Consider the following 14,528-nt stretch of genomic DNA (forward strand, 5'->3'; position numbering starts at 1 on the left):
AATCTGAGACCATTTGAACATAAAAATGCATGATTATTACAGTGGATTATGACCCATTAAAATAATGAATTCTTTTACTGACTAAAACAAAATCCATGAGTCCATACTGATGCAAATAGATAAATAGAAGGGAAGAAAAAACTTTCCTTTTTTTTTTTTAAGAAGAAACTTTCTTAATAGTGGAATGCTAACTAATAAATACAGAAGGAATTGATAGGAAGTCATCAGTGAATGCTAAGACTCTGAGTGAACATTTGATATAGATCAGAAGATTTACATAATTTCAAAACTGCTCTCCACAAAATACTTTCTTTTTTAGGAAGGTAAGAAGAAAGTAGAAGAAAGAAAACTAAACCATAAACTGCTGACCCGAAGATTATCATTATTAATGGTTTAACAAATATATTGTGACTGTTCTCCTATACATTATAACGTTTCAGTTTTCTTCAAAAAGTGAGCTCATGCTTTTTTGTAACCTACTTTTCTCATATAAAAATATATCCTGATCTTATTTATGTGTATTTAAATTCTCCCCAACACACAGTAAGCATGTAGTAAATAGTTATTAGCAATTTGCTAGGATTTTCAAAGCAAGATTGTGGTATCTGTTCTGGTAACTAATGTTTTCCACATTCCCATGACTGTTTGCTCAAGACTAATTCCTGGAAGTGGAATAGTGAGGTAAAGAATATTCAGAAACCTAATTGATAGGGTGCCCGGGTGGCTCAATCGGTTAACTGTCTGCTTGGCTCAAGTCACGATCCAGGGTCCTGGAGTGGAGCCCTGCATCATCAGGTCCCTTGCTCAGCGGGAAGTTTACTTCTCCCTCTGCCTCCCCACCATTCGTGCATGCTTTCTCTCTCTTTCTTTCTCTCTCTCTGTTTCTCTATCAAATAAATAAAAATCTTAAAAGTAAAAAACAAAAACCTAACTGATGCACGGAACCTGTTTGCCCCCCAGAAAGATTCTTCTACTCTTTTTTCCCACCAGTGGTCTATAAAGCACATGCCTTTCACTACAGTTTTAAGGAGAAAGATTGGGATTAATGTGTGTGAAACGCCATCCAGAGTAGGACCTTACAGTTGTCAGTTAGAAAATAATAGCGGTCAAGTTCTCTTCTCTCTGTGTGCAAATAGATTCTGTCAGGGCCAAAAGATGAGGACCACTGACAGTTTCCCAAAGCCTTTACACATAAAATGGCATTTCTATTCATGCAAAAAGCTCCAAGGTGGGATAGAATCTGATTTTTGTTGATCCAGTCATATGCCCTGTCATATACCATATAGTCCTCTCTTAGTATCTGTTGGAAAACCCGGTCACCTTCCCTGGGGCTAGAGTCTGCCACACCAAGGTAAATGATGGAGAGAAAAACCAGGTTCCTGATTGTGATGAGCTAGCATTGAACAGCTTTACAGTCAACACAGAACCTCCAGGAGGGCTTCCTTCGCTTGAACTTAACATGCTTGAACACCAGCACCCAGTGCAGTTTCCAGAGGTGGACAGTGCAGGATGCAGGATAGAGAGGTACCCCATGGGCCACTGAGCAGTTTGCCCTTTCGTGCAGGCTAGTACCTGAGGCAGCCCTGACCAGCTGACTTCAGCCTCCAGGTCGTTGGAGCAGGAGGCTGTTACGTCCTGATCCATACGTGATACAGATCATAAAAGAGAACCAAGAAGAAGATATTCAGAGAACTACGCTGGGATCCAAAAGATGAGAAATCAGTAGAACTATACCATGATGTGGATTTGCTTCTACTTTCCCTTTTGGCTTCACCGGCTCTCATGTGCTCCCGTGATGACAGTTGGGCTGAGTGAGAGCCGTTAGTCAGATCCAGTAATAGTATTAATCTGTGGTTGGAAATGACTGTTAAAGCAAGTGCCAGCCTATTCAGTTGTGGTTTTTCTTCCAGCTTCCAATTGTGCCAGGCTTCCAGCAGAAGGAATAGAGGCTGTGGTAAAGGAAACCGTTGATAAAGGAAAGAAACCAGAAACTGTCACTACCCATAACAATGAAACAACAACAACAACAAAAAAAAAAATTAGAGAAAAGGTGGGGGAGTCAAAGGAAATTGTACAAAGCAGTGTCAGCCTGCACAGTCCGGTGTGATCTCTAGGCAGGAGGTTTATCATGGTAGTTGCTCAGGCACGGACTCCCAATCTTCCAGTGAGAACAGGAAGGCTTTAAGTACCAAACCCCAGCTCTCTGGTAATACTGAGCAAGAAAGCTTCTCTTGAGGGAAGAGAATGACTGGGGCTTAACTGAAGTTATTTTTATCAGCTTCCTAACGTGCTCCTCAGATCACTGGTATACAAAGGTGGCTGGAGGTCTGGTCACCTAATTGTGTTAAGAGTTTATACCATTATCCTCTTTACTGAATTTTGTATAACAAATACTCAGTGAAGTTGCTACCATTGATCAGTGATCAAGAAATGCTTGTTGTGGGGTGCCTGGTGGCTCAGTCGGTTAAGCGTCAGACTCTTGGTTTCAGTTCAGGTAATCATCTCAGGGTCCTGAGTTCGAGCCCCACATCAGGCTCTGTCCCAGCAGGGAACCTGCTTAGAATGCCCTCTTCCCCTCCTTCTCCGCCCCCTCTCCCTGGCTCTTTCTCTTTTTTCTAAAAGAAACAGATCTTTTTTTAAAAAGGGCAGGGGAAGAAGAAAATGAAACGTGTATTGTAACTGAGAAGTGCTTAGCAGTCAGCGTCCTCATTTGCTGCTTTTAAGAACTTTAGACTGCTGGCTTTCCATGTGTTTTCACCAGAGATCCAAAATTTTTTAATAATTTAAAAAGAAAAAAACAAACCTTAAGTATACCTGTATTCGGTGAACCAGAAAATTAAGTGGCTCTATAAAAAAACAGAAAACATAAGTTCTGGAGTTATATTGAGGAGAATCTGGAACACAGACACGTGGAACATTTTACTACATTCCAGTGACAAAATAACTTTTATCAGCTATGCTACCATAGTTCATTGTTTCTGAGATGTTCATTTTTCTCATATTTGAATGTTTTTGGATCAGTGTGCAACTTGGCGATTGATTTGGTAGCCTCTTCCGTCTGATGAGACATGGTAGTTCTGCTTGAAACGCAGAAGTTAGTCATTTTCTTCATATCATTGCTATCTAAGAGCTGGTTAACTTTGGGGGTCAAAAGACATTTTTGGGCATTAGTGGCAAAATTTCATTTGTGGACATTTTTATTGTAAGTGACGTTCCGTGGGACATTCAGGGAGTAGACTAAGCAGACTGAGGCTCAGAGTTCATGTCGCCCTCTTGGGTCACAGCTGGCAGGCGACAGAGCAAGGCTGGAGTCCTGGCTGGCCTGGAGGGGCCGCACGGGGTGGGTTGTCCTGCCACCTGTCAGAGCCCATGCCTTGCAAAGCAAGGCTCCCAAACAAGTGGGGAGAGGTACCAGGGAAATTCAGCCTGAAGTGAGGGGATTGATGAAACCTGACACAGTAGGACGTTCTGTGACAGGGCTGTGAGATCGGTGTGGCTGTGTTGCTCCACGGCTCCAAGCTCAGCCTGCAGACTCCTGCCTGGTGTCGGGGGCTTCTCTCAGGGACCAGTTTATCTTTTGAAATTAATCATGTATAAAAGAAATAGTACTCATGCTAATAAAATAATGACATCAGAGATATACTGAAGATATATTTAAGTAAATTGGAGGAGAACCGTTCGGTTACCACATAAAGGAAAACTTAAATGCCCTTTAGACTTCTCAGCATGCGAAATCAAAGTAATCAAAGGTGTGTGTGTGTGTGTGTGTGTGTGTGTTCATAGGCGCTAAAGTCGACACAACCTGAAAGTGCTTTTTTTAACCAAATGTTTCATTTGTACGGCTGACCTAAAACCTTTTGTCCCAATACCCCCCTAGAGAATGTGCAGTGCAAACAGATCATAAGAGTCATATGCCCTCAACCTCCTCATTCTTAAAAATTCATTTGTTTCGTGAATAAAACAAAGACTTCATGCTGAGGCCGAAGGTTGACTTTAATATTTGTTTGGTACCGTTCATTTTTTTTAATGTGCTGCGGTAGGTTGCACTGAATGTATGATAAAATAGTATCAATAGGCAGTCATGATTAGCAATATTGATTCCAGCCCCTACACGTACCACATACATGACTGTGTCTGTTTAAGGTACAAAACTCTCCCCAGCCCCAGCTTCCTCCTCTGTAAAATTAGGCTAGTAATGACTGTTTCAGAGTTGCTTCAGTAAGCATTAACAAAACGGGTCTTACCTCTAGTTCTTCTCCCATTTCGTCAAGCAAAATGTATATGGCTGTGTTAGAATTAAGAAGTAGAAATTCTCAGAAGTGTTGCAAATGATAAATAAACATAAGAAATAAAATGTTCAGACTCAGTGCTAATTGGGGAAACATGCATTCTAACAGTAATTTATTAATGCGTTCAGAAAGAGAGAGTGTATTTCATTTACTACCTTATTGAAGGGGAGAGAGGAAATGGTCTAACTAATTAGCTTTACTGCCCTGGATACCGGGTAAGAAAACACATTTCCCCCCATATTTGTGATTTTCCTGACTGCATCATCTCTAAATTTTCTGAGCCAGTGATCTTTGTGAATAGCCCAGCAGAATATCACGGGTAAATTAAATTCAGAGATTTTGCCCAGACATATGGCCTGAACAACAGCATTGAATCTTTGCACATTTAGACACAGTGAGAAAAAGAGGAGAAACCATGGATGGGTGCAGATGGGGGTAGGTAACACAGTATTAAGCAAAAACGAATGACTCTGGAGTGAGAGTTCATTCTGTTTGCTCCTTGATTGATTCTCTGCTGAGAAGCCGAGTTTACCTCCCAGCCATTCTAACTGCTGCATCCACGTAGTTGATTATTTCTGTGGCGCGTCTGGGGTATAGAGTGGGGCAGAAGCCCTGATGATCTGTCCTTTACCAGAGGAGTGGAGGAGGTGAAGCAGCCCCCTGCCTGCACTCCTTGATTTGTTAATCAGTTACAGAGCCAGCTTTGGAGCCGGGGTCCTTTCCATTCCACGTGTCTAAGTGCTGCTATCTTGTTCTAAAGAAGTCTCTCTACTGGTAGCACAACCCGACCCTGTTCTAGAAATAGCCTTGTTACCTGACAGGAGCGTCTGCCAGGATGACCGTTTGAAAGTGTTCTGGGGAGCTGGGATTTAATAAGTTTTGTTTTCCCCCAAGAGGAAGTAGTGATGAATCCTGCAACAAAAATAACGCTGTAACTGCTAATTCTGCTTAGTAGGTGGTTTCCCAGGGATGATCCAATGCAGTGAGTCATCACTCTGATTGCTTATTAGCACATTATTTCTCTTTTTTACTAACCCCCAGTGCTTTGGGTTACATGTTTTTTTAACCTTTTGTAGCCTTTCTGGGAGGCTTACAGTCTTCATACTACTGAGTATAAACCCCCCAACATGCCCCTCTTTTCCTTCGTCTTCCATTCTTCAAATCTGAAATAATCCATGACTTGAGAGAGCAGTCAGGATTATGACCTCAGACAGCAGAGGGACAGTTTCTCCAGTTGGTAGCGGCTCCATGTAAACAAATGTGTGGGACCTATATTGAGAAAACTGTTAAGTTTGACTGAGAGGGATAAAATACCCGCATAGATGTGGAGAATAGTTAAATGATAGGAAGGTTATACATTTTCCTGAATAAGAAGATTGGATATTGAAAAGATACAGGATCTCTCCAAATTAACTCATGGGTTTGCAACTCTAATCAGAATCCCAATGGGATTTTCTAAAATGCATTTGAAGAGTTAAATTGGTGAAAATAGCAAAAAATTAAAAATATATATATGAAGGGAAGTTTTCCACCCCAAAGCCCTAAATTGCAGCTATAATAATAAAAACAATCTAGGGGCACTTGGGTGGCTCAGTTGGTTGTGCATTTGCCTTTGGCTCAGGTCACAATGTCAGGATCCTGGGATGGAGCCCTACATCAGGCTTCCTACTCCCTCTGACCCTCCCCGCTCTCATACTCTCTCTCTCTCTCACAAATAAATAAAATCTTTAAAAAATTTATATTTATATATAGATTTATATTTATATATATATTATTTTTTATTTTATTTTATAATATATTTATATTTATATTTTATAATTATATATTTATATTTATATATAGATTTTTTAAAAAGCAATCTAGTACCAGCAGAAGAAATCATAGCAAAAGACCCCAATTTAGAAAGTGATGTGACTTGTCAAAATCATAAAACCTGTAGGACAGAATGGCTTGTTTAATAAATAAGGTAGGGTAACTAGTCAACTTGTTGGGGTGGGGGAGGGAAATGGTAATCTCATTGGAGTCTTTATTCCTGATGGAGGAGCAAATGAAGAGGTAGTTAAAAGAGTTTAGTGTTAAAAATGAAACCGTAAAAGGTTAAAGAAACTGTAGGAAATACTTCTAACCCTAGAATGGACTAGACTTTCAACGCGTTAAAAAGTCACAGAGGGGGCTCCTGGGTGGCACAGACAGTTAAGCATCCGACTCTTGGTTTCGGCTCTAGTCATGATCTCAGGGTCCTGCGGCGCAGAGCCTGTGTAAGACTTTCTCTGCCTTTCCCTGTTCCCCTCCCCTGCCTCAAATAAAATAAATCTTCTTTTTTCTACGTCAGGAAGAAAAATATTAATATACCTGACTGTATAAAAATTGAAAACTTCATCGAAAAATTAAAATACCTCGAAGTTAAAAAGGACTGGGTAATCTTGGAGAAAAATGTATGTATGCAATGAAGAAGGGAAAGTCATGATTTCCTTAATGAATAAAAAGCTCTTAAAATGTATTGGGAAACCCATAGCATACCTCAGTGTAGCTGTACCATTCTCCTGTCCCATTATGCCCAAGTCACAGTGCTAAGTAGGTTTTATAAACAGAATGCAGTTCAGACAACCCAAGAGAAGGAGAGAAATGTCAATCTTATTTTTCATTCACATATTCTTTGTTCAAAGACAGCTTAAGGAAACTACACATTATGCTATAAATACTTGAGGACAGTTTGTCCACACTGACACTTCCATTTCCTAAAATGAAACCCTCACTGGCCCACAGGGAGAAAAAAGGCTGGCTTTGTTAACCAGCTTTATTTCAGCAAGCACATCCATATGGTAAGAACTTCCTCTGATGAGTCACCCACAGTTGTCAAACACCAACTTTCCTTTGTTTGACCCGTGCAGAAATAAGGTCTGTGGAAACACAACGCAAGAGTCTGAATCATTTAATTCTGTTGTTGTTTTTTTTTTCATATCTGAATTTGTATCCGTCACAACCCAGGGTGTCCACCCTGAAAAATGGCATTCTTCAAATATCACTGAAAAAATCCCATTCATATGGGTCTGTTCTGTCCAGATAGTCTGTGAAATTTCTAAGGAATGTTGTGGGCTTTGCTTCCTGTGTTAAATTGTTGAGTTATCACACATTATTGGATTCTGCCCAAAATGGGCTAGATAGGAATATTATATTCATACAGGATACCAGTTGTCTGTACCATTCAGAAAGGAAAAAAAAAAAAGATTATTATTGCTTCTTGTCATAAGATAAAACTCTGTCTAAAAGGGTAGGTAGAAATGTGTGTGCAGATAATTTTTTTTTAAATATGTCCTTGATTCTTGTTTTTATAGAGGCTCAAATCGTATTTAGTCTCAGCTTTGTTATGACTGCTGGCCACTTTTCTTGTCTCTTTATTCTGATTCAAACCAAGGACTCTGGAGCCCGGATTCAGATCCTGCTCTGAGGGAGGGTGCCATCCTTTGTCTGGCAAAAGAGGGGAGATCTGTAGAGATACCATTTTATCCATGTGTTTATAAAAAGAGAAAAGAATTGAGGTGATGCTTGTGATTTTTTTTTTTAAAGTACCCACCCATCATTAAAAATATAAATTTACTAAATAGCCTTTAAGAAAATTAAGGTGGCTCTTGGGTCAGAAAAATTTTATCCTGAGAAAATAAATGCTAACTTTTACTGATCACGGCACTATTCTTTCAATACTAGTGTCACATGGGGATGGCATCACAAGGCCAGCACCCATATTTGTATGCTAAGAAGACTTTTTTTTTTTTTTTTTATTAAGGAAAAATGAGAAAATCAGTCTTCTGCTATTTGGAGTATTTTTAACCAAAGATTGAATCCAATTTGAGGATATTTTTGGATCATTTGTAATACTCTCTGAGTTGATACTTTTGGTTCTTTTTTGAGCAAAACTGCTTTTTTTTCTTTTTTTAAAGTAAGCCACTTCAACCAACAGACACTTCTATTTGAGAAAATTTCTAGTGATTATTTTCCCCCAGAATCAACATTAAAACCGTCAGCCCTGGATTACGTCATTTCGATGACAGATGGTTGATGTCAATATTGGAGTGTTTGCAAGAGAAAGCATGTGTGCATGAGCACAGAGCTGCTCAGAATTATATACTAAAAGGCATACCCACGGTAGAGCTTGTAAGACTCTCCGTGGTGAACATCTTGTGTCATAGACAAAGCCTGGTGGATTCCTAGAATATATGTAAGAAGTGGCTTTGAAAACCACATTTTTGTACCCCTATTATATGTAATATTTGCTCTTGGGGTGTGTCGTCATCAGATGGGCTGACTTTTACATTTGCTAACTTTTATTCCTTGGAGGGCGGTGCATCAGAGAGAGAAAACTTGATTCCCTTGCATCACCTTGAGTCCGTGTGGCTATTTTGTTTTCCCTATGTGTTGCTGATTAATCTCAGCATCCTATTCTGCTACACCTAGGCAGCATTTAGAATCCTTTCTCAGCCCAGCTTGAAGCCTCTTGCTACCAGTGAATTAGATTGGACAAGATGAAGATACTTCTTGTCGTCTTCGATAAGTAGCTCTGCCCCATTTCTCTTGGTGGCTGTCTCTGTAGATGGTGCACTTGCCCTAGAACTGTTCCTCCTTGTCGATTGGCGGTGCTCTTTCCTTAGGCTACAGTTGACCCTTGAACAACACAAGGGTTAATTGAAGGCACAAACCCCTCCCCAGAGCAGTTGAAAATGGATGTATACCTTTTAGCTCCCCTTGAACTTAACTACTAATAGCCTGCTGTTGACTGAAAGCCTTATTGACAACATGGGTCAAAACATGTTTGTATGTTACATGTGTTAGATACTGTATCCTTCCAATGAAGGTAGAGAAGAGAGAATGTTACTAAGAAAATCACAAGAGAAAATATGTTTACAGTACTGTTAAAACACAAGCCCACATATAAGTGAGCCCATGTAGTTCAAACCTGTGTTGCTCAAGGGTCAACTGTATATATTTTTACAGTCATTTGCTGAGAGAGAGTCATAGCATCTTGAATTATGGTATGAGGAGGGAGTTTACCGATAATCTAGTCCCTTATCACATCATGGCAGTGAGTTGTTAGGGAAAAAAAAGAATGAAACCTCTGGACCACCTTCATTCATACTGTTTTGAAAGATGCTCATCTGATTTTTCAAAACAGCCCTTAGAAATAATGATATTTTTATTTCATTTTATTTTATTTTTTTAACGATTTCTCTGTCTCGGGGGGCCTAGGTGGCTTAGTGGGTTAAAGCCTCTGCCTTCGGCTAGGGTCATGATCTCAGGGTACTGGGATCAAGCCCCGCATCCGGCTCTCTGCTCAGCGGGGAACCTGCTTCCTCCTCTCTCTCTCTGCCTGCCTCTCTGCCTACTTGTAATCTCTGTCTATCAAATAAATAAATAAAATCTTAAAAAAAAAAAAAAAGATTTCTCTGTCTCTCTCTTTAATTTCTTTTTCTATAGCCTCTTGTTCCAGGTTTCCCGTAGAGGGTAGCCAACGATCCCCTTCTGCCTACAACAGAGAGGCTTCCTGGGATACAGGGTTTTCAGTGCTAACACTAGGGCCATCATGGGCAGACTGCGGTGGTTGGTCACCCTCTTCCTGGGTGCCCTACCCAAATGGCCAAGTACAGAGAGGAACATGGGTCCCAAGGTTCTCACTCATGGACTAACTAACTCCCAGTTACAGCTTTTCTTTCCTTCCTAGGAAGGCACAATATAAAGAAAGGTTAGGGATGGTAGACAGATGATTTTATGATGGGGTCTGATGATAGAAATGCTTCACCCTTGCGAGTTCCTGCTTCTTAGGTTTGACTCAGATTTCTTTTCCCTCCGCTAAAACTTTCTTTCAAATGCAAAGTTTTGTAGTACTTGTTCTCATATTAGGGTAAGAGTGAGGATGACAATGTAGTAATACAACAAGGAACCCAGCCTGTAGAAAACACTTGATGTATGACATTTCTTTCCTGCCTTAACTTCCCTGAGCAGGGCACCTGGGTGGCTCAGTTGATTTGGTGTCTGCCTTTGGCTCAGGTCAGGATCCCTGAGTCCTGCGATCGAGCACCATATCAGGCTCCCTGCTCTGTGAAGAGTCTGCTTCTCCCTCTCTCCCTGGTGTTCTCCCTGCTTGTACTCTTCTCTCTCTCCCTCTGTTAAATAAATAAAAAGAACTCAGCTGACGATTCACAAACCTGTGAATAATAATACATTTTGGGGCTAATAATACATTATATGTTAATTTAAAACAACAACAACAACAACACTCACCTGAGCAGAGTGAACAGAGAACAAGAGATAAGGAAGGCACTGTAAGAGTAATGAACATATAATTAGGTAAAAACAAACAAACAAACAAACAAACTTACCAGAAAGTATATAAAATGAGCACTTGGATCCCAGACACAGAATGAGACAGATCATGTTTGTTGCTCCTCTTGGACAAGAACATTTTCAGAGAGAGGACTTGATTCATTTGGGTCAACTTGAGTCCAGGTGGCTAATTTGTTTCTAACTTTAAAGGTTGGAAAGATACTGTGTTTAGTAACATGAGGAGGAAAGTGTGTCTTACCACCACAGCCACCAAACTCAGTGTTGAAGCCCTATCCCCCAACTTTGATGTTATTTGGGATTAGTTAGGGTTCTTTAGGTCAGGAGGATGAGGACCCCATGATGACATTAGTGCCCTTATTAGAGACCCAAGGGAGCTTGGTCTCCTTCTACCATGTGAGTACACAGCAAACAATTGGCCATCTGCAAAGGGAGACAGTCCTCACCAGACACCAATCCTATTGGCACCTTCATCCAAGACATCCAGCCTCCAGAACTAGAGGAAATAAATTTCTGTTGTTTAAGCCACCCAGCCTGTGGTTTTCTGTTAGGGCAGCCCAAGTCGACTGAGACAAGAAAAGATAGCACTGCAACAACAGAAAGGCAATTCTTTAATTAAATAAGAATTTAAGAGCATAATTATTTCTGGCAAACAACAGATAATACTTGTTGAGGTGGCTAGAAATCATTTTTTTTTTAATCTTAATGACCAGTTGGGCTTCTTGAGTCATCTGTAAAATTGACTAAGTCAGTAAGTATATTAATTTGTAAGTTTTGTGAGTGTTTCAGGAGTCTCCAGTGGTTTGGTGAGGTCTGGTTTAATTTTAATTCTCAATTTTGAATTGAAAAAATGGTAGGGTTTTCCTGTCTGCCTCTCTTAGTGCTCGCTCGCTCTCAAGGAAGTTACTCACACATAGCCCAGTAAAATATGAGCCCTCTGTGGAGAAATAAATTATTCACAGCTGGTAACAAGGAAAAATTAATCCAGCTATTTATTTGTAAGGAGACGACCAGACTCCGAGTCCCCTACTGTGGACAGAAAGGGCAGCAGCATCTCCCTTCCCTGGTAAGGGTTTTTTCCTGACAGTCTCTGTGTCCATGGACAGAACTTCACCTCAGATTCTTCTTTTTGCTCCCGTCCTTGCCATGTATGACTTGGGCTTTAAATTTTTTTTCTCCCTGCTCTTTCCCACCAGCACCCCTTCCTTTCTGGGCTGGTTTCCTTCTGGAACCTCTTTCCCCTCCACACCCTCTTTAATCCCTCACGCTGTTTGGCCTCCTTCTACCCTTCTTCTCAACCCTTCTCTTTCTTTGTCTTCCAAGAAGCCCATCCCTGACCTGCACACTTGGGTGATCTAAAGCACCTGAGGGCAAAGTTCCTCTCTTCCGTGCCTTTTGCTACTTCTCTGATGGTTTTGGTGAGATTTTACATGTAGGACACTAATTGTCAACAAGCATCCCCCTCCTTTTAAATACCCCTTATTTGCAGGACAATACCGTCTAGTGCCACAGACCAGTTAAAGCATAAACGGTTACAACAATATCAGTCAAATCGGTTTGGGCTCTAAATGTGTATGCATCTGTTCGTGTGTACATATCTACGCAAATACACAGGCTCGCACTTGAATTACCCAGAGGTGAACCAAGGGTGCGAATTTTGAGATGGGAGGGATGGAAGTAGATGGGAAGAAGGGAGAGAAGGCCTTCTCAGTGGAGGGGGGAACAGTAACCATTCCTGTTCATTAACTGAGTGCCGTCCTGAACAGAATTGGCAGTTAATTGCGTGCTCTGGATACAGAAGCAAGTAAGGGCTGGCCCTGTCCACAGAGAGCTTTCAGTTTGGTGGGACAGACCAACAGGCAACTGAGGAATAGAAGTGAGTTAGCATACGACTAGGGGATGCAGAGGTGGGGTGAACAGAAGGCATACTAGTGGTACTATCTAGCAAGTCACGGAGCTGGGGGTTTTTTCCTTCTGATTATAAAAGTTATTAGTGCTCATAAAGATGCTGAGGAAAGAATAATAGAAAAATGCAGGAGACAAATCACCCATAATCTTGCCATCCAGAGGAAAGCAGAAGATAAGATACTTCTGTTAAGAGGGGCCCCTGGGTGGCTCAGTGGGTTAAAGCCTCTGCCTTCGGCTCAGGTCATGATCCCAGGCCCTGGGATCGAGCCCCGCATCAGGCTCTCTGCTCAGCGGGGAGCCTGCTTCCTCTGGGGCGCCTGGGTGGCTCAGTGGGTTAAGCCTCTGCCTTCGGCTCAGGTCATGATCTTAGGGTCCTGGGATCGAGTCCCACATCGGGCTCTCTGCTCAGCAGGGAGCCTGCCTCTCTGCCTACTTGTGATTTCTCTCTCTGTGTGTCTAATAAATAAATAAAACCTTTAAAAAAAATACTTCTGTTAAAACCCTTCTTTATACAGAGACTTTTTTGGCTTATTATATTTTTTGGCTTATCACATTAGTTCTATTCTGATAGAGTTGGGTGTTGGGGGGAAATTGAGATCTTCTTAGTAGGTTACTCAGAAATTCCAGAGCACATTTCTCCAAATGGGTGCTTGACTGAATATATGGTAAAATAAACGTCACTGCACTCTAACACCATGTACTTATGCCTTTTTTATGTATTTGGGCTTAGAGCAGTTTTTGATTTTTTTTTTTTTTTAAGATTTTTATTTATTTGTCAGAGAGGGAGAACACAAGCAGGGAGGGAGCAGCAGGCAGCGGAAAAGCAGGGAGGGAGAAGCAGGCTCCCAGCTGAGCAGGGAGCTCTATCCCAGGACCCTGGGATCAGGACCTGAGCCAGAGGCAGACGCTTAACTGACTGAACCACCCAGGTGCCCCCTAAAGCAGTTTTTTACCATCCTTCTGAATCCGTTGTGTTTGCTGCAAAATACATTTTCTTAACTGTTTTTTTAAACCACTTTATTGACGTACAATGCATATACTGTACAATTCACCAATATAAATTCGGTGGTTTTTAGTTTAGTATATCCACAGAGTTGGGCACCTGTTACCACAATCAAGTTTAGAATGTTTTCATCAACCCACCAAGAAACTCTATTCCCTTTAACAGGCACATCTCATTCCCTCCAAGCCTCATAGGCTTTGGCGGCTCCATTAATCTACTTTCCTAGCTTTGCCCCTTCTGTATGAATGGAATCGTGTAGTAAATACATGGTATTTTGTGACCAGCTGCTTCTTTAGCCTACTGTTTTCAAGTGTTGTTCATGTCATAGTACTGCTTCGTTCCTTTTTTTTGTTTGTTTAAAGATTATATTAATTTCTTAGAGAGAGAGAGAGAGAGAGAAAATGTGTGAGCATGAGCAGGGAGAGGGGCAGGAGAGGGAGAAGCAGACTCCCCGGTGAGCAGGGATCCTGATGCCAGGTGGGGTAGATCCTAGGACCCTGGGATCATGACCTGAGCCAAAGGCAGGCGCTTAACCTACTGAGCCACTGGCACCCCTGCTTCATTGCTGGTCATGACTGAACGACACTCCGTTGTATGGCTATACGATGTTCTGTTATCCCGTTGTCAACTGATGGACCTTTGGGTTGTTTCCACTTTGGGGCTGTCATGAAGAGTGCTACCACATGCATCCATGTCCAAGTGTTTGCGTGCACATACGTTACCAGTATTTATCTAGGTATGCTTAACTAATCTTTTGCATGTTTTTCATTCTCTGATTTCAAAGCACTGTTTTATACATTATTTTTTATTATAAAGGAACATGTTTAAAATTAAGTCGGTTATCTTCTGGTCTTCTCCCTACACACCCTCTCATCACCTTTCTCATTCAGCCTAGAAGCTTAAAACCATGCTGCTTCTTCCCCCGCAAGACATGTTGAGTCTTTTACCAAATTCAGATCACCTTCCTTTATATGTCTTTGCGTCCTTTCCCATCT

At 41.2% G+C, this 14,528-nt stretch overlaps 1 protein-coding gene across 1 annotated transcript in view; it reads left to right on the forward strand.

Moving 5' to 3' along the window:
* The window catches only part of CDK6 (cyclin dependent kinase 6), a 229,979-nt gene that overhangs the window by 196,571 nt on the left and 18,880 nt on the right, over nucleotides 1-14,528 (forward strand). The gene's annotated exons all lie outside the window — the stretch shown is intronic.

Source organism: Lontra canadensis, unplaced genomic scaffold, assembly GCF_010015895.1.
Source record: "Lontra canadensis isolate GAN:19392208 unplaced genomic scaffold, GSC_riverotter_1.0 scaffold2, whole genome shotgun sequence".
Taxonomy (NCBI): domain Eukaryota; kingdom Metazoa; phylum Chordata; class Mammalia; order Carnivora; family Mustelidae; genus Lontra; species Lontra canadensis.